This window comes from Ochlerotatus camptorhynchus, unplaced genomic scaffold (assembly GCF_037179485.1).
Source record: "Ochlerotatus camptorhynchus isolate MF236.1 unplaced genomic scaffold, CSIRO-AGI_Acam_v1.1 ptg000550l, whole genome shotgun sequence".
In the NCBI taxonomy this organism is placed as follows: domain Eukaryota; kingdom Metazoa; phylum Arthropoda; class Insecta; order Diptera; family Culicidae; genus Ochlerotatus; species Ochlerotatus camptorhynchus.
In genome coordinates, this window is record NW_027041033.1 from 4484585 (window position 1) to 4506229 (window position 21645).

Here is a 21645-nt window from a genome sequence, read left to right on the forward strand (position 1 = left end):
CTTCACATACCCGGGGTCCATCGGTGACTTGGCCGCTTAGCACTGTTCCATACTGAACAATTTGAGTAGTTTGTCAATGTAGTTTCGTAGACCTATTTTGAACGCATTCCCTTCACGCTTAACTTCCACTCCAAGAAAATGCCTCACTTCTCCCAGAGATGTCAGTTCGAATTCTGCTTTAAGCTTATCACAAACCTTTTCAATTTCCGACTCGTCGGTAGACGCAATCAGCAGATCGTCAACATACACTATTAGAAACACTTTCGCGTTCCCGATGTCTCTAACGTATAGGCACTGATCCGCTACAGCTGCATTGAATCCATTCTTCACCAAAGCTTCATCCAGTCGTCGGTTCCAGCATCGTGCTGACTGACGCAGACCGTAGATACTACGTTGTAGGCGGCACCCCGAATAGAAATTGTAATGTAGAAAACATCAGCAGACATCTTCAATACATTAAATTTTAACGTATATTGCTGTACCCTTAATGTATTCAGACTTCAGTGTGACGTCCAAGTACATAAAAATACATTAGCCTTTAACGTTACATCAGAATCAAACGTCTTGACGATGTAAAATTTGACATCAGAATACATCCAATAACAACAGAACCTAACGTTACATTAGAATCAAACTTCATAACGATGTAATTTGTTGCACGCATAAAACATCAGAATACATCCAATGACAACAGAACCTAACGTTACATAAGAATCAAACTTCATCACGATGTAATTTGTTGCACGCATAAAACATCAGAATACATCCAATGACAACAGAACCTAACGTTACATTAGAATCAAACTTCATCACGATGTAAATTGTTGCACGCATAAAACATTAGAATACATCCTATGACACAACAATAAAAAGTGGCTTGCAGTGCAGTGATGCCTCCTATGCATAGTTTTGTGACATTATCAATTGCATATAAAATTGAACTCTTTAGAAGAGTGGAAACGCTAATAAAAGTGCACTTAGACGTTGTATCGTCTTGACGCCTTCAGCGCACTTATTCTTCATTCACCAAGGAATAAGTGCGATGAAGACACAACAACAATTTAACGTAAAACCGCACTTTTATTAGTGTTTCCGCATTCATAATCTCATAAATGTGCCCAAATCGCAATCCTCGACGCAATCATATAAAATAGCACATTGCGATTACAAGGTAGAGCTTACCACCATTAACTCTTGCACGACTGACATAGCCTCAAATCACTGAAAGAAATTTTGGCATGCCCTGTGGGCAATGTTTATTTGTAAGTAAAACAAATGCCCTGGTGACGTTGCAGTGCAAGAGTTAATTAGTGTTTTAATTGATTATTATCGTTTCAATTGAAAACCGATTTTACTTTTGTTCTGTACGTTAAACATAACGTTGGCCATAGTGTGCTGTATACCGCTTCCGTGTACGAATACAGCACACTATGTCCGACGTTATGTTTAACGTATATACAGAACGTTTTCAACGAGGTTTTCATTTGAAACGATAATATTAATTCCAAGGCAAACGAAGAAAATCATCTGGCCACCCTGCATGCATCTGGTTATAGTCCATTCCTCGGTCCATTCTATGCGCTCGAGTATTGATGGTCCGAATGTGAGGATAACAATAACAAACCAGCATATCTGGCTGAAGCGAAAGTGAGGATAACAAACTTCGCACTTGAAAATGGGATTGCGCAAGTGTGCGTGTTTTGAACGACAGAAAGGTCAATGTCGTTCTCATTTTGAAGTAAAGCTCTCATTAGCGTATACCAAAATTATTCAGGATGTAGGTGTCAGATGGACGTTCCAATACAAACCACTGATGTTGACCTGTCAATGACTCGCGTTATTTGGCGTTTATTAGCTGAATCGCAAAAAGAAAACTAGAGTCCCTGAGGCCCTCGACTCATGCAAAGTTTGTTTTGTCCTGAGTCAGCACTACACGGCGAATGAGAATGACCCTAATTTGAGTTTAGTTCACTCATAAATCGCAAAAAGTACAGGAACTCAGTTTTGAGTTAATTTCCCTCTGTTTTTTCCAGGATTTCCAGGTTTTTCCAGGAAAATTTGTCCGAATATTAGAAAAGTAAAGATTGGATTCTGTGGATTTTCGTCAATCCTAATTTTCCGTAAGATTTTTGAGGTTTCCACAGGAAAACATGAGGCAAATTTACTCATCGCTGCGTTCCTGCACTTTTTGCGATTTTGAGTACACTGTATTCAAATTTGGGTTGATCACATTGGCCGTGTACAGTTTTTTTTCGCGGTGTTAAAAGATCGATTTCGATCGAATTAGTCCGGGAAAGTGCCGTTGTGTCCGTCGCGAGTTTTGGTGGCGATTCGGTGTCCGACGTTGCGGTTAATCAGCAAGTTTTCCGCTTGCTGGCTGCTGGTCTCACCCTAGGAAAAGGAAGGCTGTTTTTCAGGTATGTGGGCTGTTTTTGAGGTGAATTAATGTAATGTAATTATGTTTTTTTTTTAGATAAGTGCACCAGTCCGGAGCCACATACCGGTAGCGAGTCCGAAGCTGGATCCCGGCGGGGAGTTCGAAGTTCTCTTTGCAGGTTAGTGAGTGTGTTTACTGTTTATTTGTTTTGATTGACGAATAAATAAATACTAAAAGCTACGGATCCCGATGACGGGTTCCGTAGGTGGATCCCGATGACGGGTTCCGTAAACGGATCCCGATAACGGGTTCCGTAGACGGATCCCGATGACGGGTTCCATAGACAGATCCCGATGGGGAAACCGAATACGGATCCCGATGGGGAAACCGAATACGGATCCTGAATACGGATCCCGATGGGGAAACCAAATACGGATCCCGATGGGTATTCCGTAGACGGATCCCGATGGGGAAACCGAATACGGATCCCGATGGGGAAACCGAATACGGATCCCGATGGGGAAACCAAATACGGATCCCGATGGGGATTCCGTAGACGGATCCCGATGGGGATTCCGTAGACGGATCCCGATGGGGAAACCGAATACGAATCCCGTTGGGGAAACCGAATACGGATCTTGATTGGGAAACTGAATACGTATCCTGATGGGGAAACCGAATACGGATCCCGATGGGGAAACCAAATACGGATCCCGATGGGTATTCCGTAGACGGATCCCGATGGGGAAACCGAATACGGATCCCGATGGGGAAACCTAATACGGATCCCGATGGGGAAACCAAATACGGATCCCGATGGGTATTCCGTAGACGGATCCCGATGGGGAAACCGAATACGGATCCCGATGGGTATTCCGTAGACGGATCCCGATGGGGAAACCGAATACGGATCCCGATGGGGAAACCGAATACGGATCCCGATGGGGAAACCGAATACGGATCTTGATGGGGAAACTGAATACGTATCCTGATGGGGAAACCGAATACGGGTCTTGATGGGGATTCCGTAGACGGATCCCGATGGGGAAACCGAATACGGATCCCGATGGGGAAACCTAATACGGATCCCGATGGGGAAACCAAATACGGATCCCGATGGGTATTCCGTAGACGGATCCCGATGGGGAAACCGAATACGGATCCCGATGGGGAAACCGAATACGGATCCCGATGGGGAAACCGAATACGGATCTTGATGGGGAAACTGAATACGTATCCTGATGGGGAAACCGAATACGGGTCTTGATGGGGATTCCGTAGACGGATCCCGATGGGGAAACCGAATACGGATCCCGATGGGGAAACCTAATACGGGTCTTGATGGGGATTCCGTAGTCGGATCCCTATGGGGAAACCGAATATGAATCCCGATGGGGAAATCGAATACGGATCCCGATTGGGATTCTGTTGATGGATCCCGATGGGGAAACCGAATACGGATCCCGATGGGGAAACCAAATACGGATCCCGATGGGGATTCCGTAGACGGATCCCGATGGGGAAACCGAATACGGATCCCGATGGGGAAACCGAATACCGATCTTGATGGGGAAACTGAATACGTATCCTGATAGGGAAACCGAATACGGGTCTTGATGGGGATTCCGTAGACGGATCCCGATGGGGAAACTGAATACGTATCCTGATGGGGAAACCGAATACGGATCCCGATTGGGATTCTGTAGATGGATCCCGATGGGGAAACCGAATACGGGTCTTGATGGGGAAACCGAATACGGGTCTTGATGGGGATTTCGTAGACAGATCCCGATGGGGAAACCGAATACGGATCCCGATGGGGAAACCGAATACGGGTCCCAATGGGGAAACCGAATACGGATTCCGATTGGGATACCGTAGACGGATCCCGATGGGGAAACCGAATACGTATCTCGATGGGGAAACCGAATACGGGTCTTGATAGGGAAACCGAATACGGGTCTTGATGGGGATTCCGTAGACGGATCCCGATGGGGAAACCGAATACGGATCCCGATGGGGAAACCGAATACGGGTCTTGATGGGGATTCCGTAGACGGATCCCGATGGGAAAACCGAATACGGGTCCCGATGGGGAAACCGCATACGGGTCTTGATGGGGATTCCTGTACACTGATAAAATTTCAAAGATTGTTTCTATATGTCCTACTTTTGCAATACAAATTATATCTATGTGTCGGACACATACTGAATATGTGCACACATAAAAGCCATGTGTAACCACGCATACTATTCATTTGACTCATAAATTTCATGTGTGCTTCTGGGTGAATTCTGTTTATGTGTGGTTACATGTAAATCATGTGGAATTTTACATGGGAATTCTTCAATAAAAATGTGTGGAATTCTATTATTCTTCTTTCCTTTAGATAACGTCGGTCTCTGTTCCGCAATCTAGTGCCAATCACCAACGGACATCGATTGCCATCCATTGACGGCAATCGAATGTGCAGGAAGGCAGCTTCCACACCTGCGTAGGATATCGCACCCATTCAACATACATGGGCCGGGACCAACGGCTTTACCAAAGATGAATACTAAGATGAAACTGTCGGAAGAAAAACTTTCAATTTTAGTGACCTCTTTCACGGTCCCTTTCATCCAATGAATACCCCCAGTATGCAAGGTAATTTTGTGGTTTTGCTGCCCCCTCGGTAGAGATGAAATTTTGCGCGCTTTTTTATCAAAACAATCACACCAAAATCAGAGATGTCCCAATTTTTAATTACTCGATTAACAACTAATCGATTATTTTTTGTTCGCTGTGCAGTCATTTTTCCACCAATGAGAGTGCAAAACTTGTTTGAAACGATCGGTGAAGATCCTCTGCAGAAGTTAATGCTTATATCGGCATGATATAACCGATTACAAATATGTTACTGTTTGGTTCGTTAGTCGATTAATCGATTATTCGAATGAAAATCGGCCATCACTAGATGAATGCGAAACGTCATTTCAAATATTAAGGACCGTACATAAATAATGATACAATTTGAAAGGGACCGGGGTTAATCACAAATTACGCCCCCACGGTAACTGAAATACACACGAGTGTTCACCGGTTGGCTTTACTTCCCTTCCGAAGGAAGACGTGACCAGAGATTTTTATGCCTCAGAAAAATCCCACCGACCTCGGCTGGGATTGAACCCAGACCCATTGGGGTATTAGAAAGCAGTCACTCTTACCACTACACCACGGGCGCCGGCATGGAATGCTATTAGTGTAGTGCCATTAATTTTCGTTTCGTGTGGAAAATATGGAATTGGGTTGTATAGTTTCGAAAAACAAACAAATTTTTGTACATCATCTGAACGAGCTTCGTTTTCTGAGCACAAATATATTTTTATCGTTCCCAGACATTCATCTCGATTTGTAAACCAAGATTTAAATTGTCGATAAATTGTATTAGATGACATTAATATCCATTAAATGAGAGTTCGCTCTATGGCGAGGGCCGCTAAAATGGTGATATTTGCAAATGTAATCGCACTGATTTATCATAGTTCATACACAGAGAACAGACGTTGAAGCTCGGTCAAAAACTTGTGTAAAATAAGTGGGAACGTCGCCGTTACGTGGTGTTAGCATCTCCTGATTTTCTCTATAAATTTTCCACTTTCGACCAATTTGGCGCTAGTATCTATAAATTTTCTGTTGAAAATAGCCACTTGGCGCTACTAGCACTTAGTGTCTAGTGTAATTTGTGCAACGCATGCGCCATCATGTTTTCAAAGAGGTTTTTTAAGTGGGGAAGTCGCTGTTAGTGGCGCTGAAGTCGAATAGGAATCTTTACACAAGTTTTTAGAGAAATTTTGTTCGAGCCTCCATGTCTGTTCTCTGTGGTTCATGTGAACCAAAATTTATGAAATTTTGGATTTAGGTTCCATTTTTAAACCATTTTTTCAGCCTATCAATATTGGATTCAGAGAGTAAGCGGCGGTAAGCTCCAACTCGGATTAACTTTTAATACCGCCCCTGTTTGGATGATCTGAGAATTGTTTGTATAGCGAATAACTCTGATGTCGACATCAAAGCAGCCGGACATTCTTGATCGTTATTTAATCCGAGGATAATACCATAGAGGTAACTCTAAGACTAGAAGGTCCCGAAATAACGTGCTCAACTTTTTGGCTCAGCTCTGGTACTCTCTTCGGTCCCAAGCTAATCGATTCACCCCTCGAAACATAGGAAAAACCAATAACCCCTCATTTTACCTGCCAAACTTTCATAGCGAATCAAAACAAACATTGCGTAGTACTAGAATTTCGACTAGAATGGGGTACGTTAATCGTTTGCTTGGGACCAATAGGCTAGTCAAGTAGTGAGCCAATTTAAAATCGTTAGTTTCGTATTGATTGTTGATAATACCATAGAGGTAACTCTAATGGCGGTAAGCTCCAACTCGGATTAACTTTTAATACCGTCCCTGTTTGGATGATCTACTAAATGTTTACATAAATTCGTGTTGATTAACTTTGACGTCAACATCAAAGCAGTCGGACATTCTTGATCGGGATTTAATCCGAGGATAATACCGGTTGGAGCTTACCACCATAAGACTAGAAGGTCCCGAAATAACGTGCTCAACTTTTTGGCTCAGCTCTGGTACTCTCTTCGGTCCCAAGCTAATCGATTCACCCCTCGAAACATAGGAAAAACCAATAACCCCTCATTTTATCTGTCAAACTTTCATAGCGAATCAAAACAAACATTGCGTAGTACTAGAATTTCGACTAGAATAGGGTATGTTAATCGTTTGCTTGGGACCAATAGGCTACTAAAGTGGTGAGCCAATTTAAAATCGTTAGCTTCGTATTGATTGTTGATAATACCGATTGGAGCTTAGCCATAAGTGATTTAATGAATACGCTGATTGCGACTCTCTGAAAATTAAATCCACAGGTTTTATACGTCAAACTCATCCTTTGCAACGTCCTCTTGTAACTTAAAAATACAAAATGTCATCATAACGTATAATGACTTCATAATTCCGAAAAAAAACATGTTTCCGGGTGGAATAAGTTTCATCAAGCCTTATGATGGTACCCAAGATTGGCCACAAGCAGTGGCGTTTCCTTAACCTCAATCTACCTGTGAACCAGCTCTCAAAACAAACAATTATCAAAATATTGTTTGCAATGGATGGATATCGAGTAACCTAGAAGATTAAGTGTATTTTTCAACCGATTCGAGTATGAATAAGGCATTAAATCTGGTTTTGTATAACAAAGTTGCGCCAACTAACTCGGTCCCTGGCTGCTTATCTCCAATTTCTCGAGCGTCCCACACTTCCTACATCTTGCTCCACTTGGTCTAACCACCTAGCACGCTGTGCTTCTCTGCGTCTTGTACCGGCCGGATTTGAGGAAAAACACCATTTTTGCGGTATTGTTGTCCGGCATTCTTACAACGTGTCCCGCCCATTGTACCCTTCCACCTTTAGCGACTTTCTTGATATTGGGTTCGCCATAAAGTTACGCCAGTTCGTGGTTCATTCTTCTCCTCTACACACCATTTTCATATACCCTGCCAAAGATGGTCCTAAGCACGCATCGTTCGAAAACTCCCAGTGCTCCTCAAGCATTGTCCATTGTCATATTTTTCATGCACAATAATTTTGTTTATTATATATTTGCAGTTCGTCAATAAGGTAGAAGACTGGCAGCCCAAAACTTTCCGCATTTTTGGATCATCTGTAGAACAGGCAGAGATCTGGAGGCGCAGCGATCACATTGTCATGATTGTCTGGTAGTTCACTCAAAAATGCTATAACAATCGCCAAGCTCGCTGTAATGTCACCAAGTGCCTCGTCACCCACGAATAGGCGCCTATGTCAGTGGTCTAACAACTCTTAGCGCGCTAATGGCATAGTTCCCCTGCCGCATAGAGAGTTGCCGCAATGATATTAGGTTAGCTAAGGTCAGTTAACTGACTGGTGGGAAACGGGAGCTTCAGCATTGACTATTATGTACGCATTTTTATGATGTTATCTAACAATTATGGTGTGTAGTGTTTACACGATCATGTTTCTAATTCTAATGTGTTGTAAATATAATTGAAAGCATTTGAAAAGTAAGATTCTAGTGTTTTGTATATCTAAAAACATTAGTAAACATCTACATTTGAAAACATTCAAACAACGTTTACTTTAAACGTTTTGTACATCTGAAAACATCAGAGAACAACAAACACGAAGTACAATTAAAAACATCCGAACAACGTTTAGTTCTAACGTTGTGTACATCCGAAAACATCCAAAAAAAGTTTGGTTCCAGCATCGGGAGGCATCTACGTTAGAAAACATCAGAATACATTTACATATAAAAACATTCGAACAACGTTTAGTTCTAACGTTTTTTACATCCGAAAACAACCGAAAAACGTTTGATTCTAACATCAGGAAACCTCTACATTAGAAAACATCAGAAAACGTTTACATATAAAAACATCCGAAAAACGTTTAGTTCTAACGTTTTTTACATCTGAAAACATCCAAAAACGTTTGTTTCTAACATCAGGAAACATCTACATTAGAAAACATCAGAAAACGTTTACATTTAAAAACATCCGAACAACGTTTAGTTCTAACGTTTTGTACATCCGAAAACATCCTTAAAACGTTTGGTTCTAATGTCAATAGATTGAAATTTTTGACGTCAGACCGACATTAGAATGGCAAAATTTTGTTCCAAAATTTCTGATGTATACACCATGTTACGTTGCTTAAATACAACTAAATCATAATGTTTTCTAATGTTTGACATCAGGCATACATTTGATTTCGATGCTGATGTAGACATCAGAATCAAACGTTGGGCTAATGTAAATTTCTATTCGGGACACCATGTCCTCCTTCCCAGGAACGACGAATCCTGGCGGCTGTCGCATGAATACCTCCTCCTCAAGTGAATCGTTGAGATAGGCCGTCTTTACGTCTAGGTGACGTACGTACATATTATTATTCGCCACTACTGAAAGGAGAGTTCTGAACGTTGCTTGACACGTGACAGGCGCGAACACATCATCCACGTCGACTCCGGATCGCTGGGCAAAACCTTGCTCTAGCAGCCTGGCCTTATGCCTCACCACTTGGTTTTCTTCATTCCGTTTTTCCTTGTATACCCATCTCGAACCGATGGCCTTCCGCCCTTCTGGCAACGGGACCAGCTTCCAAGTTTTGTTCCGTCGATGAGACTTCAGCTCGTCAACCATAGCCTTGCGCCACACATGATCTTTCAAAGCTTCTCTATGATCGATCGGTCCTTCAATAGCACACGCTGCAAAAACTATGGCATACTGTAGATTATAATCCTCCAGATGTCGTGGCCGTGTCCCAAGATTCGGCCTTTCCGAACGACGAATGTTCGAACTGGAACTCACTTCAGCTTCCTCAGCTTCGTAGTAATCTTCGGACGAATCTTCAAGCACTTCTTCCTTCTCTTCTTTGAAGGGGATCAGTTCAATGTCTTCTTCTTTTTCTTTTTATGCTGTTACACTTTTCTTCTTATTTTCAGAAGCTGACACTTCCACCGATGATGAACCATTATTCAACTCGATAAAACGAGCATCGCGGCTCACTGTGGTCTGATCCATATCGAGATCCACAAAGCGGTATGCTTTCTGCTCCATCGTGTAGCCAACAAACGTCAGCTTTCTGGCTTTGCTATCCATCTTCTTACGCTTGAAACTTGACACGTGCACATAAGCTTGACTGCCAAACACCCGTAAATGGCTAAGATTGGGTTTCCTTCCCCACCAGAGCTCGTGAGGGGTCTTCTGGATGGACCGCGAGGGTAACCTGTTCTGGAGGTATGTGGCAGTTAACATTGCCTCACCCCAGAATCGCTTCTCCATTCCAGCGTCCACCAACATACATGTTGCCATGTCAGTGACTTATTTTTGCGTTCGGCAACACCGTTTTGTTGAGGGGAGTAGGGGGTAGTGAATTGCGGTTGGATTCCCTCCTGCTTATAGAACTTTTGCCGTTCTTTATTGTTAAATTCTCCCCCTCCATCGGACCTCACTGCCCGTGGCTTACGACCGAAAAAGTTTTCAACCCATTGCACATAGTCTTTAATGATTCCAGCAGCCTCTGACTTGTGTTTCAGGAGGTAAGTTACCGTGAACCTACTGAAATCATCTACGATAATCATAACGTATCGATTCCCGCTGGGTGTGATGTTCTCCATCGGTCCACATAGGTCTGTGTGTACGATGTCTAAAGTCTGTGAGGATTTGCGTTCGGTAACCGGAGGAAACGGGAATCTGGTCGAATTTGCCTCCATACAACACTCACACACTGATCTCAATCCGCAATCACTTACCCTTATTCCAGTAGCCAAGCTTTCTTTCAATATGCGTTCAGCTGCAGCCCAGTTACGATGACCAAGCCGTCTGTGCCACTGATTTTGGCAGTCCTCTCTGTGCTGACCGTCGGATGCAGCCATCGACGCTTCCGCAGCGTTCAGGTAATACAACCCACCGTAGTGGGATCCGGTTGCGATCACTACACCTTCAGTGTTCATAATCTCACAACCTTCATTGTCAAAGCACACCTTGTACTTCTTCTGTCCCAACTTCCCGACCGAGATCTGGTTCGTGGATAGTCCTGGCACGAATTTGACTTCATTTACTTCAATCTTCATGGCTTCACCGGAACTGTCACACTACACCATTTCCTTCACCCAGGATTTGGGTCTTCTTGCCATCCGCCATAGTGATGAATTCTTCCAACGACTTGAAAAAGGACCGGTCGTTGGTCATATGTGCTCTAGCACCACTATCGATCACCCAACCACACGATTTTTCTTCTCTGATGGTGAACGCAACACCTCACGAATCACTCTGAGCAGCTTTAGCTTTGTCGGATCTACCACCACCGGCACCGGAAGAATCACCTTCCTTCCTTTGTGTGGCCAGGAACTTCCGGCAGTTTCGCTTGATATGGCCGGCTTTCTTGCAGAAATGACAAGTGCGAGAAACACCAGCTGACTTACCTTCTGCGGATCGCATTGCTTTTTCGATCTGAACAGATCCACTTCCTCTTCTTTCAAGTTGTCGGTTGTACTCATCCATGAGCTTCGATTTGACAACATCGAGCGAGATGTTATCATCCGACCGACTGTCCAGAGCCGTAACTAAACCATCGTACGCAGCTGGCAGACTCCGAAGCAGCATACATATCTTGGTGTCTTTATCCAAGGTTGTACCTGCAGCATCGAGCCGATGGAACAAATCGTCGAAATCACGCAAATGATTTTCAACGTTACCGTTTTCCGCGAGATTTGACGCACACAGCTTTTTCAAAAGCGACACCCGAATCGACCGCGTCGTCTTTTGATGATAGCTCTTAAGAGCATTGTACGTATCGAGCGCGAAAATACAATTTCTCACTAGCGACACTAGTCCACACCTTCTTGTAGGTCCCGATCGTTGGATTCTTTTTGATAGGTGTTGTTTTAATTTTTGAATAACCAACGTGATTTATTTTTAATTAGAATTTCTAGTAACCTTACGACCATCAGAAAAACGAGTTTCTGGTAGCCTTATTTGCTGTTTTGTTTCGATTCTGCGTTCCGGATCGTTCCATTTCATTTTTCATATGCTATATGACGTTTGAGTACCGTGCCGATTCAAATTTCGGACACTTAAACTCGAATTTCGGACACTTTTAAAAGTTGATTATCTCGGTCGAATATGATCCACATGTCTTGTAAATTTTAATTTTTTTTGACTAGTGCCCTCCACGATCATCTAACATTATTACTTTGTTTCTAACTGGATGTAATATTTAATTAAAAATGAAAGTGTCCGAAATTTGAATCGTCCGAAATTTGAATCGGAACGGTATATGTACGGTGAGCAGATTAACCGGTTTCAAACTAAAAAGTGTTCAGATTAAAAACGGTCAGATTACCGGGGGTTCACGGTACTCAAAATCAACCGCTTTTTGTTGTGTGTATGCTTAATTTCACGAAAAATCCAGCAAAATGCGTTTCATAAATCATAAGACTAAGGAATCGTTTGAATACATTCAATTGAATACAGCCAATGGTTGCCGTGGCCATAATTTTTCCAAATTGTGGATAAAATCCAACAAAATTAAAATCGCATAAAAACATAATTATTGAGTGTCTAAAAGTTCGACGAAACCCCAAGAAAAAATCTCATTTTCCCGGGAGTCAATACCTGTTTATTCCCTACAAAAATATCGCTGTCAGCCCTCCGGTAGCTTTGACAGTCAGACTTTTCGTTACTTAAATCTGCCATTGCCAGATTCACTGTCTCTTTCCCACTCGTACCATTCGCATACGAGCCAAAGTGAGACAACCGCAGTCCCATCGAAAAGTGCAATCATCGCAGCAAAAAACGGTCAGCAAAAGAAACGAACGAAAAAAAAAATCAGCAAATATCAATCGATAAACAAGTAGCGATACACTCCGCAAGCATATTCGTTCGATCGTCGTCGCGAGCAAAGCTTTCGTGGAAGAAAAAAAATCAGTTCTTTTTCGGACAAACGGTCGCAGATTCCGACGGAATTTGGCCCGTTCGGTGTTCCTAAACTCAGTGAGGCGACCAAAAATCATCAGAAAAAGTGGGTGCGTGAACATTCCGTGATTTTTCCCGTTTTCGTGTTCGTGGGAGTGGAAAATCAATTTTTTGCCCATCGTCCCTGCGCTTACTGCAAGAAGGTAGTAGCAGCAAGCGAAGAAAGGAAACGGGAGACTCCTGGTGCGTGAGGGTTCGGTTTTCGGTTTCGATTCGTGTAGCTCCTCCGGTTGGGGACCACCTTTTGGCCGTTTTTTAGTCAGGTTCTGAAGGAAAAACGCAAGCTAAAAAGGGTGAGGAGAATGAGAAGAATATGCTAATTAGAGTGCTGGCTGGGCGAAGGGCGGCCACCTTTTCTGCGGCAGCAGTGGTGGCAGAAGCGCAGCAGTGATTTTGCAATCTTCCCGCAATCCGTCGCAAATCCAAAGAAGTGAGTGTGTGCATTAGAGGAGGAAAAAAAAGTGAAGGAAAATAGAATGTCACTTGAGGGTGTTTGAAGCTGAATAAAATATCAAGTGCAAGTGACGTGTTTTTCTATTTTTTTAATATTTGCGGCGAGATAGTGGATTGTGGAAAATAGTTCCCCCCGGATCGAACAACGCACATCGAAAGGACCCAGCTGATCTTTCGCCTGCAGGAGTATTTTCATTAAAAAAAAAAGGCAGAGCCTACGCAGGACAGGAACGACGAGTTGAGTTTGGAGGAGGAGTAGCAGCAGGCCTTGGCGAGCAGTTGCCGTCGAAGGTAAGTGGAAGAAGTCATGGAAATGCTCGGGTTCCTTTGACCCAATTAGTACAGGCTGTAAAATTGGCATTGTTGTGAAAGTGGCGGCTGGGGGATGACAAAAGTTATATGATTGTATTCTACCTACTTTGCTTTCGATTAACCACCAGCCGAGAGACAAAGAGCGAATTTTTACAGTTTTATAAGATTGCTTCAGCAGGCAGATGGAGTTTACGGTTGAGAAACAGCTAGAAAATATGTACGGCCTGAAAAATGACATAATCTGATTATAATACCGATTTTATTTTTCACACGAAGGTCGCATCAAACTGGGCGTTGAACTGGTTCATAGTTTCGGTTTATCGAGTTTAATCCAGCTGTTTGTTTTAATTTAACGGACATGAACTAGTATTGAGTAATTTGTCATCATTGACGAACTCAACAAAGTTGCAAAATATCTCTATTATACCGTTCACTTATCTTCGGTTCATAAACAATGGTCTCAAGTCAACGGGAGTACCCCATTTGGCATAATGTCGCTTGGTATAACTGCTTTTTTGCATAATGCTTATTATTACTAAGTGGGTCATGGTTTAGATCGAGTTGCACAAATACGTAGGTGGTACGAGCTCCAATCTGTTGTTAAAATTTGAGGAGAAATCGAGAATTTTAGGAATGTTCCATAGTAACCACATGAAACGAACATCTTAGAAACCTAGGTATAATCAAGCTATTTGACACAACTATTTTCCACAATGATTAATGTTCTGACCTCCGAAGTATATAGACCGAACAATCAGTCTTTTTTTTATTGGAGTCTGTCGAAGTCGTAGTTGAGAAGCATCAATGCCTATCGTTGAAGTCGATTTGCAGTGTGCAAAGGAATGCCCTTCTTCGATCCAAAGATTGATAACAGCGGTTTGTGATCCGTGAGCAGAATGAATCTGCGCCCAAGGAGGTACTTGTGAAACTTCGTTACCGCATATATTAGTGCAAGTGCTTCTTTTTCCGGCTGCCCTTAACTTTTCTCCGCTGGAGTGAGGGACTTAATGCGTGCTGGATTGCCTTCAGATGTCCGTTCGAAAATTCATGGAAGATGACTGCACCGATGCCCGTGCTGGAGGCGTCCGCTGCTACGATGATTGGTAACTTCGGGTCGTAATGCGTCAGCAACATATCGGACTGCAGAACTTGCTTGAATTGCTCAAAAGACCGTTGGCAATCGGAATTCCACTGCCACTTCGAATCCTTCTTGAGTAATTGGTCGAGAGGATGACGAAGTTCATGGATGTTGCGCACGAATCTGCCGTAGAAATTAACGGCTCCCAGGAACGATCGCACTTCGGAAACATTGGTGGGTGCCGGAATAGAGGCGATGGCTTGAAACTTCTCTGGTTCCGGACGGATGTCGTTTCGATCGACGATATGTCCCAAATATCTGATTTCGATTTGGAAGAAATGGCACTTTTCCAGCTTGACATGGAACGCATTTTTCCCTAGACGTTGTAGTAGCTTGTCTAGTGACGCCTTGTGTTCCTCCCAGGTTCTTCCGAAGATGATAGCGTCGTCGAGAAACGACCGAACACCAGGAATGTCGACTATCATGCTGTCAACCAGTCTTTGGAATGTTCCAGGCGCTGACTTCACCCCTGGAGCGAGCCGGTTGAATTGGAAGAGGCCTCGATGCGTGTTTATGATGAGGAGCTTCTTCGATTCTTCATCTACCTTCACTTGCAGGTATGGTGCTTTCGTGGAGCTGTGCGAAGATCTCCTCCGGGGTAGGTAGAGGATAGTGGTTTGCTTCAAGCGCTTCATTGAGTCCCGTGGAGTAGTCCGCACAGATGCGAACTTTACCATTCGGCTTGCGTACTGCTAAAATCGGAGCGGCCCACTCTGAGAAATCGATCGGTGTGATGATTCCCAGAGACTGAAGACGTGTTAATTCTGCATCCACCAGCGGAATCGTGTTGAACGGAACTGGTCGCTTCGAACAGAAAACTGGTTTATCGTTCGGTTTGAGGAATAACTTTACCTTGGTTTTCTTGCAGTGGCCCAGCGAGTCGTCGAAAACCGCCGGATACTCGGCTTGCAGCTGTGCTCTAGCTTCGGCGAAACATGGTCTGGATACAGCAGAAACTTGATTGCAGAGAGTGTTCGCAACAGCGAATAAGTTTCGAGACGACCCTGCACCGCCGCTGGCACTGTAAACGTCCTGAGTTTACCGACCGTCAACGCATCAGCAGCAGAAAAAATCTCCCTTCCTTCCTCCTCATCCTTTTTTTTACTAACCCCGAGATAGCCGCGGGAAAACGGCCTCCCTACTAACATGACAACAACCAATCACAATCAAGATTGTATTCTTTAGTACACTTTTCTATCCTTTTTGCGTTGCGCAGTAACAGCCAATCAGCAGTGGCTGATCAAATATTAAAATGTTTAAAAGTAGAGTACGCACCAAAAACTTTGTCATTCGCTGCCAGACTGTTGAGCAGTTCAGTCGATTTGAATTCTCTCTAGTTTCGTTCGTTCGTTCGCAAGTCGAATTAGCTCCGCGTTGTATAGTGACGCTCTCGCTGACCCAGCCATGGGTAAGAAATCGCGCGGTAACGCGAGTGCCGGCTTACCGGGAAAACAGACTCTCCCAGGAGACGGCGCGACCACCGAGCCAGCTCAGAAGAAGCAGAAGAAAACCCCATTGCCCGTCCCGACAGGCGTTGCGGACCCGCAGCCGGGGCCTCCCGGAACTAAACGACCCAGACCTGAAGACATCAGCGCCACCGCATCGGCAGCAAAAAAGCTGCTGAGCAACAATCCGTTCTCCGCCCTGCAGAACGGAGCCCAGCCGCAGTCGGACCCTGAGACGGTGCCTAAAAAAGTTAAGTTGCCACCCTTCTATGTGAAGGGCTTCCCTCCCGGGCTATGGGAGCAGCTGGATTTCTACATTAAGCAGGGCCTTCGCTGCACCATTCAACGGTGCACGGAAGGCTACAAACTGATGGTCTCGGCCGAAAATCACTACAACGCAGTCCAGGCCCTCTTGGACAGGATGAAGCTGGAGTACTTCTCCCACGACGTCGAGGCCACCAAGCCGCTGAAAGTGGTGCTGCGCGGGCTCCACGACATGGACACCACCACCTTAATGGACGAGATTAAGGCGAACGGCCTCAAGCCGGTCGAAATCCACAAGATGACCCGCAGCAAGGCCATCAAGTATCGTGACCAGCTCTACTTGGTCCATCTGCAGAAGAACTCCACAACCGTGAAGGATCTCCATACGACACGCACACTGTTCCACATCGTAGTGAAGTGGGAGCGGTATAAGCCAACCCACCGTGGCGTCACTCAGTGCTCGAACTGCCTATTGTTCGGGCACGGCACCAGGAACTGCCGCATGGCCAGCCGCTGCATCAAATGCGGCAAAAACCACAAGATCGACGACTGCGACAGCATCGAGGAAGCCGCTCCCACATGCGCCAACTGCGGTGCTGCCCACAAGGCCACGAGTAAGGCCTGTCCGAAGCGGGCCGAATACGCCGAGATCCGGAAGAAGGCCTCGTCCAACAACCAGCCCGGTCGCAAGAAGGTCCCGGAAAACAACGCGCAGAACTTTCCTCCGTTATCACCGGTCCAACCACGGCCAATTCCAGTGTTGGCGCCGCTCCCGCTCAACCAACAGTTGGCTGCTGCCCAGTCGGCTGCCGCTGCAGTACCTAGTCAAGCCTCCGGCCCATCGACGGATCCCCCTGCTCCGGGATTGGCCGGTACAACCGGTGAAGCTACAGACGATTCTCCGCTGTCAACGGATGAGATCGTCACACTGTTGGCCCAGGCCATCATCATCAAGCGCACCTGCGCAACAAGAACACAACAGCTCCAAGCTATCATCTCCTTCGTCGCTAATTATGGACCGTGAACCCATAAAGATCGCCAACTGGAACGCTCGCTCCGTAGGGGCGAAAAACATTGAGCTTGCAGACTTCCTCCGCAAGCACGACATCGACGTGGGCCTCCTCACCGAGACCCACCTCAAGACCGGTGACAGCTTCTGGCTGCCCGACCACAGCATTGTCCGGCTTGATCGCACCAGCTCCAGGGGGGGCGGTGTCGCGGTCATCATCAAGAAAGGCATCAAGTACTGCACCCTACCCCACTACCGCACTTCCATCATCGAGGCCGTCGGCGTAGAGGTGGAAACATCGACCGGAAACATCCGGTTCATCGCCGCCTACTGTCCCCGGCAATGTACCGTTAGCAATGGTACAGCACAGCAGTTCAAGAACGACCTTGCCATCATAACCCGCACCAATGCCCGCTTCGTAATCGGAGGGGACCTGAACGCCCGGCACGAGGCCTGGCGGAACTACCAGCAGAACCAGAACGGCCGCCTGCTATTCGACCATTCCCAGCATGGTCTCTATTCCGTCTGGTTTCCGGACGAACCAACCTTCACATCACCGACGGGCAACCCATCGACGCTGGACCTGTTCTTGGCAAACACCAGATTAGCCAAGCCGGTTGCCGTCAACGACCTGAGTTCGGACCACCAACCGGTGCTGACCGAGCTGGGCTACAACGTGGCCCCTGCACCGTGCCAGCGGAAGGACTACCATCGAGTCAACTGGGTCCAGTTTCGACGCGTGGTCGACCGCCACATCGACGACAACCCACCGCTCGACACAGTGGAGGACATCGACCGGGCCCTGGAGGGTCTCCATCAAGCCATATCCGTGGCTGACGAAGAGTGCGTTCGACGAGTTCCTGTGAGGGGTAAGTTTCAAGCAATTGATTCCCACACCAAACTCTTGATTCGGCTCAGAAATGTTCGTAGACGCCAGTTTCAGCGGACTGGGGATCTGCAGCGTAAATACGAAATGGTCGATCTGAATCGGCAGATCGCTTCCAGAATGGTCTCAATCCGGAACGAGAGTTTCGGGCGGCTCGTTCAGAACCTGGACGACCGTTCCAGACCATTCTGGAAGGTTGCCAAGGTGCTGAAGTCTCACCCCAAGCCCATTCCACCACTTAGAGTCAATGACGAACGGCTTATCACCAACGAAGAGAAGGCCAATGCAATTGGGGAGCACATTGCCCAGTCGCATTTGCTTGGCTCTACAATCCCAAGTCCACTCGAGAACCAGGTTGCGCAGTGCGTCCTGACGTTAGATGCCTCCCCTTGTGCCGTCCCTCCAGAAGAACGGATTACAGAGGAACAAATTTGCTCAGCGCTGAAATACAGTAAGAACATGAAGGCTCCCGGGTTTGACGGAATATTCAACCTAGCGTTGAAAAATCTCAGCCCGAGGGTGCACTCGCTGCTAGCTGCCACCTTCAACAGATGCTTGGAGCTGCACTACTTTCCAAGCATCTGGAAGGTGGCAAAAATCATCCCGATCCGCAAACCTGGGAAAGACCCTTCACTACCGTCAAGCTACAGACCGATTAGCCTGCTCTCAGCGCTGAGCAAGCTGTTCGAAAAATTGATCCTCAGCCGACTAAACAAGTTTGTGGAGGAACATGACATTCTTCTTCCGGAACAGTTCGGGTTCCGCAAGGGGCATTCCACCAATCATCAGCTAGTGCGGGTGATGAATAACATCCGAAGTAACAAAGCTGTATCCAAGTCCACAGCCATGGCCTTGTTAGACGTCGAAAAGGCGTTTGACAATGTCTGGCACGACGGACTTATATACAAGCTTTGTAACTCCAACTTTCCACCATACCTTGTGAAAATCACCCGTAACTATCTCCAGCAAAGGTCGTTCAGGGTGTCGTTGAATAGTTCCCTTTCGGGACAATTTCCGATCCCAGCAGGTGTTCCGCAAGGGAGTCTGCTGGGACCACTGCTTTACAGCATCTACACGTCGGACATCCCTCCTCTAGGAGACGGTTGCGTGTTCTTTCTGTTTGCAGATGACACCGCGATAGCCGTCAAGGGTAGGATGCCTCGTGAAATTACGAACAAGCTCCAACGATGCCTTGACACCTTTACTGATTATGCCACCACGTGGAAAATCATAATCAACGCCTCGAAAACCCAAGCAATCATGTTCCTTCACAGACAATCGCCAAAACTTAAACCGTCTCCCTCCTGTACCGTAATAATGGATGGTACAAGGGTCGAGTGGTCCACTGATGTTACTTATCTCGGGATGTTGTTCGATGAGAAGCTCCTGTTCCGCTCGCACATAGAGAAAACCCTAGTTAAGTGCTCCGCCTTGGTTAGGTGTTTGTATCCGCTCATTTGCCGCAGATCCCGCCTCTCAAGGCAAAACAAACTGGCTGTTTACAAACAGATCATAGCCCCCGCGATCTTCTATGCCGCCCCGGTGTGGGAATCGTGCGCTCAGACCCACAGGAACAAAATCCAGGTTGCACAGAATAGAGTGTTGAGGATGATCCTAGATCGTCCATTCGACACAAGAATAGCAGACCTCCATCAAGAGGCAGAAATTCCCAAAGTAGATTCCAAAATTGATGATATGACAACTAAATTTATTCAAAAATGCAATCTTTCTGAACATGCTTTAATAAGCAATTTGTACATAGTAGGTTAAGTGTATATAGTAGAGTAGGTTAGTTTTAAGCTGTAAATAGTAGTATTAAGTAGTTTCTCTTCAAATTCTAAAAACAAAACAAACCAATCCCACCAAGGTGGTCGACCGTGTACTAAGTCTAGGACTAATCCTGTAAAACAAATTTTAAATTTTGCCCATACCTAAAGATGAAGAAAGCAATTAAATCACTTAGTAAAAATTTATATGGTAATCGTCCAAGTTAAACTAAAATAAAGATCATTTAAACTAAAAAAACTTTGTCATTCGCTGCCAGACTGTTGAGCAGTTCAGTCGATTTTAATTCTCTCTAGTTTCGTTCGTTCGTTCGCAAGTCGAATTAGCTCCGCGTTGTATAGTGACGCTCTCGCTGACCCAGCCATGGGTAAGAAATCGCGCGGTAACGCGAGTGCCGGCTTACCGGGAAAACAGACTCTCCCAGGAGACGGCGCGACCACCGAGCCAGCTCAGAAGAAGCAGAAGAAAACCCCATTGCCCGTCCCGACAGGCGTTGCGGACCCGCAGCCGGGGCCTCCCGGAACTAAACGACCCAGACCTGAAGACATCAGCGCCACCGCATCGGCAGCAAAAAAGCTGCTGAGCAACAATCCGTTCTCCGCCCTGCAGAACGGAGCCCAGCCGCAGTCGGACCCTGAGACGGTGCCTAAAAAAAGTTAAGTTGCCACCCTTCTATGTGAAGGGCTTCCCTCCCGGGCTATGGGAGCAGCTGGATTTCTACATTAAGCAGGGCCTTCGCTGCACCATTCAACGGTGCACGGAAGGCTACAAACTGATGGTCTCGGCCGAAAATCACTACAACGCAGTCCAGGCCCTCTTGGACAGGATGAAGCTGGAGTACTTCTCCCACGACGTCGAGGCCACCAAGCCGCTGAAAGTGGTGCTGCGCGGGCTCCACGACATGGACACCACCACCTTAATGGACGAGATTAAGGCGAACGGCCTCAAGCCGGTCGAAATCCACAAGATGACCCGCAGCAAGGCCATCAAGTATCGTGACCAGCTCTACTTGGTCCATCTGCAGAAGAACTCCACAACCGTGAAGGATCTCCATACGACACGCACACTGTTCCACATCGTAGTGAAGTGGGAGCGGTATAAGCCAACCCACCGTGGCGTCACTCAGTGCTCGAACTGCCTATTGTTCGGGCACGGCACCAGGAACTGCCGCATGGCCAGCCGCTGCATCAAATGCGCAAAAACCACAAGATCGACGACTGCGACAGCATCGAGGAAGCCGCTCCCACATGCGCCAACTGCGGTGCTGCCCACAAGGCCACGAGTAAGGCCTGTCCGAAGCGGGCCGAATACGCCGAGATCCGGAAGAAGGCCTCGTCCAACAACCAGCCCGGTCGCAAGAAGGTCCCGGAAAACAACGCGCAGAACTTTCCTCCGTTATCACCGGT

At 46.0% G+C, this 21645-nt stretch overlaps 1 protein-coding gene across 1 annotated transcript in view; it reads left to right on the plus strand.

The window, feature by feature from the left end:
* The first annotated feature begins 12834 nt into the window (after positions 1-12834).
* LOC135713306 (uncharacterized) overlaps positions 12835-21645 on the plus strand; it is a 170906-nt gene continuing 162095 nt past the window's right edge. Inside the window, exon 1 of the mRNA XM_065236391.1 lies at positions 12835-13691. The gene's annotated coding sequence lies outside the window, so the exon portion shown is untranslated. The remainder of the gene's footprint in view (positions 13692-21645) is intronic.